This window comes from Oryzias melastigma, linkage group LG24 (genome assembly GCF_002922805.2).
Source record: "Oryzias melastigma strain HK-1 linkage group LG24, ASM292280v2, whole genome shotgun sequence".
NCBI classification, from domain to species: Eukaryota; Metazoa; Chordata; class Actinopteri; order Beloniformes; family Adrianichthyidae; genus Oryzias; species Oryzias melastigma.
This window is the reverse complement of record NC_050535.1, coordinates 22,283,732-22,291,564: the sequence shown is the minus strand read 5'-3', so window position 1 is coordinate 22,291,564 and position 7,833 is coordinate 22,283,732.

Sequence of the window (7,833 nt, the reverse complement as noted above, 5' to 3'; positions counted from 1 at the left end):
GTCCATTAGGCGCCGCCAGGTTGTTCCTCAGACTGTACAACAGCTCAGGGATGCCCTCACACAGATCTGGGAGGAAATGCCACAAGACGCCATCCGTCGTCTCATTAGGAGCATGCCATGATGTTGTCAGGCATGCATACAAGCCCGTGGGGGCCACACAAGATACTGAAAAGGATTTTGAGTTGCAGAAATTAAGTTTTGGAAAAAATAAACTAGTCTGCTACATCTTCATTTCACTCTGATTTTATGGTATCTACACAATTGAGCCTCTGTAGGCTGAAAACTTTTATTTCCATTAAAAGACTTGGCATCCTTTTGTTCCTAAGACACTGCCCTGTCGTTATTTGTATAAATATCCAACTTCATATTGAGATCTGAAGCATCTAATGTGTTTCTTTAAAGTGCTCCTTTCATTTTTGTGAGCAGTATATTAAGCAGAAAATAAAAACAGCAGAAACAAATGTGAACAATTCCTTTAATTCTACGATCAATGATGCAGAAGCTTAAAACGAAACTTGATCTTCCAAACCACAATACCGCTACACCCTGAAGAGGTCGGCAATCTATTGGTACAAACCTGAACTTAATTGCAGTAACATAACAAATTCAAGTTAGTTTAGCTCAATTTATTTAAGCTAAACAAACTAAAAAGCATGTTTAAACTAAATAGTGACGTGACCAGGCATTTGACGTGTGTTCAAGAACCAGCGTTTAGCCCATGGTGTTCACACTGGACAGGCAGGGAGGAGCTTTTTCTTCTGTATCTACTGATCATCAGCTCATGTACGCCACATACAGTTAGCAGCAGGTTGGTGTGAAATGTCAGCGTGGTGTAAATCTCACAAACCTCGCGGGGATAAATAATCTGTAAGACACGCCTCCATTTTTGGTGGAGTTCACACCAGGCGCAGAGCGCCGCGGTCCTCCGCGGAAAACTCACGCCATGATAGTTTTGGCATCTGGTCTATTTTGTGCACGAGCCGCAAGCGATCCGGGTCAATTCTGGCAGGAAGTTACATCAAAATACATGAGAAAATCTGGTTTATTTTCAAAATTTAACCGACTTTTCACAATAAAACACAGCGATTGACAAATGGGATCATGTTGCGATCACGTCAAGGCTCAGCCTGTAAGGACAGTTGTCACTTAGGCTCAAGTACAGGTTACAGAGCTAAACTAGACTTTGCTTTTATCACAAGATGCTCCTTTTTGCATGTCAGCAACAAGGTAGAATTGCCCCAAACTCTCCTCTGTCCCAGTTAAGGCTTTCAAGTCCCACTCCCATGACGCTTTGGGCTCAGCTGCTTTTGTTTCCTGAAAAAATACATTTTAGTTTCTTTCTGTCCTTCCATTTATAGGAATGTGAGAACAAAAGTAGGGCCCTTATTATTCCTAATTGTTGTCGTCATTTCGTGTTGGGATTGCTAAACACAAATATTAACGCTAATTGACTCTGACTGAATTAATTTGTTTCAGGGGTCAGCCCCATTTTGCATTAGACTCGCTCAATGAACCTTCGTCTCCATGACCCCATTCAACCTCCACAGAAATGCTCTGTTTATCTGGCTGCTCCATTTGCACATGCGATGCTTTGTATTGCAACAACATGACTTCATTTTTTTTTCTTTTTTACATTAGGAGACCACCCATACAAACTTTTTTTTCCAGAAGAAGAATGCAACATCAAGGGGAATTTTTGCCCAATTACCATTTATCAAAAAAAGCACAAAGCTGCACGCACAATGAGATTAGTCATTTTAGCCTTTGGTATTGGGTTTGTTGTTCTGTCAATAGGCTACTGTTAGTTTTCCTAATAAAAAACAAATGTTTATACAGAACTTGCATTGTATGTTTTGTCAAGATGGTGAACCCGATGATAAAGTGAAACCAGGGTGAAATGGATTCAAGGTGGAGTTGTTTGGTCTCCAGTGATCCTTTGTCCAAATCATAGATCACCTCAAAACAAGGAGTCACTCACTTCAGAGACAATCTAAACTAGAAAAGTTCCATTACCTGCAACAATGCTAGTGTGAATGCTTTTTGCTGAATCTGGTCACTGAACAAATTTTTGCAGAAGATGCTGAAGAAATGTATTGCTAAAGGGGTTTGCTGAAAATGCTAAAGCTATTTGCATAATGCTAAAGTTACTAAAGGACATGAAGTTGCAGAAATTGCAAAACACGCACAAATAATTTGAAGAACTTATAAAGAATTTAAGTACACATTAAAAGTATGATCTCAGATGAAGCCCAAAACCTCAGTAGATGCCAAATTAGCTAAGTAGGCTAACACATTGCTAAAATGTTAGCTTAACTCAGAATTAGCACAAAAAACCTCAGATGTCAAATTAGCCAAAAAAACTAGCGTGTTGCTAAAATACTAGAATAACTACTAATTATCTCTTAAGTAGATGCAGAACTAGCCAAAAAAACCTAGCACATTGCTAAAATGTTAGCCTAACTCAGAATTAGACCAAAAAAAAAAAACTCAGTAGATACCAAATTAACCAAAAAGCTAGCATACTGCTAAAATACTAGCTTAATTCAGAATTAACCCAAAAAACCACAGAAGATATTAAATTAGCCACAAAAGCTAGGACATTGCTAAAATTTTAGGCTAACTCAGAATAACCCAAAAAACTTAAGAAGATGCCAAATTATCCAAAAAAGTGAACATATACGGTCTAAACTCCAAATTAGCTCTTAAGACCTCCGTAGATGCAGAAATATATTTATATATATAAAACTAGCATATTGCTAAAATATCAGCCTAACTCAGAATTAGACCAAAAACACTTCAGTAGTTGCCAAATTAGCCAAAAAGCTAGCATATTGCTAAAGTACTAGCTTAAGTCAGAATTAGCCCAAAAAACCTCAGATGTCAAATTAGCCAAAAAAAGATAGCATGTTGCTAAATATTAACTAAAAGCTAACCCGAAAAACCTGAGTAGATGCCAAATTAGCTAAAAAAAAAATAAATAAAAAGCTAGCACGTTGCTAAAATACTAGCTTAACTCAAGATTACCCTATAAAACCTCAGTAGATGCCAAATTAGCCAAAAACGTTGTGAATGCTTACTAAGCATTCACACAATGAAACCTTTTTTTTTCAGACTAAATGAATGTTTACAGTTAGAAGGGTCTGGTTCAAATCCCTGCTGGGCTCTTTCTGTATGGAGTTTGCATGTTCTCCTCATACATCCTGCCATTCCGGCTTCCTCCCACACTCCAAAAACATACTCCTCAGGTTAATTGATGATTCTAAATAGTCCCTAGGTTAGAATGTGTGTGTGGCCCTTCAATAGACTGTCCAGGGTGTACCCCACCGTCACCCAACAGTAGTTGGGATAGGCTCCAGCAACCACATGATCATTTGGAACATGAATGGATGGACTGATTATGTCTTATACACAGCGGTATCACAGCAAGGAGGTGGAAGTACTTTTAAATAAACTATGTTCCAATGGCTAAACACAACATTTTCCTGTATTTTAATAGCAAAAACTCCAAATCTTACCAAGTTGTACCAATTTTTCAAAACACTAGGAATGACCTGATTAGATCATGTAATCAGTATTACGGCCTGATCACATGGTTTCCGACTCAATAGAAATCAGATGTAGCCTCTAGATCCAGGGTTGGGGAATTATTTTATTGTCATTTTAATGATCAGACCTGCATATTTCCAACATATTATGACAGGTAAATGCTCCAATAGATGTATGCATGTCATGAACGGACCACAACCTTTTATTGTCATATAGCGCAGTAGAATACAACACTGTTGTGAGCAGGAGACGCACAAAACAGTTCAGTAAAGTTAGTGAGATTTTCACAAATTCAGACGTCTGGGCCGAATAATGCTTTTAATAACATTTTAAATTAAAATTCCTAAATCTCCTCTGAGGAGGCGGGACTTTTGGAGCTTAGCTGAGTAGCCCCGCCCCTGATGCCCCCCTGTCTGATTATGATGGCTAACTATGATAGCTAACTTGGAATCAGGACAGATCAGGACATCCTTACTAATAACTGCACAGATTACGACAAAAATCTGTAGCTAGAAGAACAAAAACCTTGCAGGTTTACAAGCAAAGAAATCTGTAAATGTCTTTTTCTGTTGGAGCATTTTTTATGTCAAGGGAAAATTTAGCTTTAGATTGCAGGTATTTTCTACAATGAAATCTCTTCCTCGGTGAAATGTTACGTCATTGTGCCAGAAGTCAAGCTAAATTAGCTGATTTGACCGCAAATACTTAACCTGTAGAGTTCTTTGCTGTATCTTTTCTTAGTTTATCCTGGTGGGGTTGATGAATGTGAAGCAACTTTTCAAGTAAAGTAGCTAAGTACAGCAAAGTAAAAGCAAATAAAATAAACAAATTAAAACTTTTCTTTAAGTCTTGAGTTCACAAGAAAACTCCAAAAAAGAAAGTCTTACATAAAAACAAAAAGAATCCAGCTTGACTTTCTGTAAAAGTCCAAAGAAAAACAGATTTCAGCTGAACTCTGCTCATTTTTACTAAAAGAGCATATTTTGGTAAAATAAATAAAAGTTTATTAAGCCAATAAAAATTCTTGAAGTCAACACAAAAACACAAAGAGGTCAAAGGTCAGCTATGAATGATCCACAAGCGGAGTTTTAAAAAGCGTTTGTGACGCTGTGCTGTGGCATTGTAAAACTCATTTCCTCCTTAGAGCTCCAGGGAATCACAGCATCAACCATCTGTTAGTTAATCAGATTTCATGGAACACGTTGGTCAACAGTTGATGTTTTGACGTCCGCGATACAAATACCAGGAAAACTCTGCTTTGAAGACGCAGAGGAAGCTCACGCCATGTCATCCCGGTACTTTCATAAATCAAGGATTCGTCATGGTTTTTACGCGATTCTGCCCTGCAGGAAGAGCCGAGTTCAGTCTCAGCCTCAGGTTCTCCAGAGTTGGTTTAGGTCAGGAAGAAAATGAGGCTGAACTTTGTGCTTTGTGTACGCTCAAACATGTTGCATAAATGCATCTTAATCTAATAAAAGACAAGCAAATGTCGTTCCCCTAAAAGGTCATTTTCAACTCAAAGGGGAAGGTCTTCTGAAGCCTCAAGACAGATATTGGGCTTTAGAGTTTTAGACTTTGATCAGGTATTTGACTCAAAATATTTGCAAAAGTTTCTTGGACTTTTAAACAATCCATCTGTCTGGATCAGTGAGGAAGACTTTGGACCTGACTGATGCGATGGACTGACCAGCAAACTCACGTGACTTAATCACCTTACACTCGTATGAGCTTGACTTACTAAAGATGAAATAAGATATACTTAATTCATCCAGCAATATGAAATGTCTTCACATAAATACACAGAACAAATATGTTGGATCAACAAGTACAAATATAACTAGATATATGGCATTACCTGCGATAATGCTAGCGTGAAAGATGCTACAGCTAATAGCTGACAAAGCTGAAACTGATAGCTAGCTAAAAACACTGAAGCTGATAGCTGAAAATGTTGAAGCTAAAAGCTTGCAAAAATATTAGCTAAGTGCCAAATTAGCCACAAAAAAAAAAAAAATCTGGAAAAATGTCTAATTTTACCAAGGCAGCTAGCATAATGCTAAAATATTAGCATTATTTCAAAAAAACGACGACACCCAAAACAGTGATTTTTAATGCGGAGGTCTTAACCTTGCGTCAATATGTGACGACTTCGGAGTGAAAATGTGTTGATTTGGGAAGAAGATGTTGGCATTATTTTTTATTACTGACGTAGCAAAATTGGCACCGAAAATATGCGAGTAACAGTAAAATGCCATTTTTACGAGTTTGCAAGGACTTTCATCAGTCCTTTGGATCGAGTGCTAAAGGTGTTTATTTTGAAAATACAGGGTGATGACCTCTTCCTGGGTTGACGAAACTCCAGAGTTAGCTTTAGACTTAAATTAATGGGATACCTGTGAAATTTAATGAAAATTGCCACAGTAAAACTTATTTTTTTTCACACGCTGAGGGAAAACGTGAAAATAAAAAGTTGTGTCGCCATCCCATAATAATTTCAAAACTTCCTTTAGACATTCCCGACACATGTGTTCTGGTTTGTGATTCTGAAATAATCTTTTTCGCCTGGTATTATATCTTAGGGGTGGGGGTCATTCACTATGCCCAAAATGTGTTTTTACCTGGTCTTAGGTGTGTGCAAATCTTGGTGAAATTTCCCCCAATTGCGCAGAAAAAATTTGGACTTCGAAAACAATATGGTCACAATTATCAGTCATTTTATTAATTTTATTTTTAAAAAATCATTAAAGTTCTGCTTTGGGCATTTTTAACGTGTTCTTGTGGCATTTTTTCAAATGATGGCTGTACATTTATTTAAAAAAAATTAAGATTAAAATTGTGTTTCTGAGTATATCTTCACTGAAATTATGGTAAATCAGGAGCAGACAAAAAAAATACAGTTTGAAAAAGCTTGTATTGTTATGTACAAACAGCTCACCAAAATTGGAAAATAGAATAAAAAAACTATATTTTTAATTGAATATTTAAAATAATGAACAAAAACTTTTTCCTATTTTTTTTAAATAGATTTTATCTCTAACCAAGCACTGATTTTAAACAAAGAAACGATTAAAAGTAGCAGTAACCAACCCGACTGTCCTCCAGAACCTCCTGCTATGCTCCGTTCTGACGTCTGTAGGAGCTCAGAACCTTTTTGAGGAACTTCTCTAAATTGTGTGTTTAGGGTTAAACCTATATTCATTCAACAGCGAGGACCTTCACTCTGACCCTGACCCTGCCTCATGAGGCCCACACACAGTTCAAACCAGCACAATGACACACAAATGACCCTTTGAACCATATTAGACTTGATCTGTGCTGTGTGGGTGAATGGGGGGGGGGGGGATTAATCCTTTTAAATAAAATGGACACCATTGTAGAGCTGATAGAACCACAGCAACCATAATATCTTCTGCTTGTCTAAGGTGGACAAATATGTTGATGCGCTTTCTATGAATGAAACTCAACCTATACAAACAATTGCCACGCCTGGACAATAAGCAGTTTTATGTCACATGATGCTTTTATTATTGTAGCACGTGTCTACATGTGTATTTGAGTTGAGACCAGTTTTCTTCCTGTCTGGTCAGATTAGACAAAGCCTGTGATCCTCCATAAAACTGTTGTCAGAGGTCTTGGTCACTGTCAAAACTCCACGCAGAAATGAGACATCTCCACGCACGTATCAAATATTCCTCACAGACAATTCAGACCCCATGAGCGCGTTCTGCTCCTGCAAGCTCGTGTTTAATCCTCCTGCGAGCAGAAAAAGTCATTGCACGCGAGACGTGATGCCTGTGCGCTAGCAGAATCTCAGAGAGCACGCGCAACCCTTTGGTCATGTGCGCTTGCATGGACTCTGGCTCTGCTTGCGGAAAAACTTTCTGCGCACGAGTGAAAAATGACTTTTGACAATTGGGGGGAGGCAGAGGGCTGCACTGGCTCAATACGCGCGCTCACTGAGATTTAGCTCAGCTACATATTAGCTGTTTTAGCTAATTTAGGCTTTTCTTTTTTAGTTTTTTTAGGCTGTTTTGGAGTTTAGCTATTTTTTCAGCTACATGCTAGCTGTTTTGGCTAACCTAAGTTTTTTTGTTTTGTTTTTTTTTTAGGCGAATTTGGCATTTAGCTAATATTTTAGCTGGCTATCAGCTTCAGCGTTTTCAGCTATCAGCGTTAGTTTTTTAAGCTAATAGTTTCAGCGATTTCAGCTATTAGCTTCAGCGATTTCAGCTATCAGCTTCAGCGTTTTCAGCTATTAGCTTCAGCGATTTCAGCTATCAGCTTCAG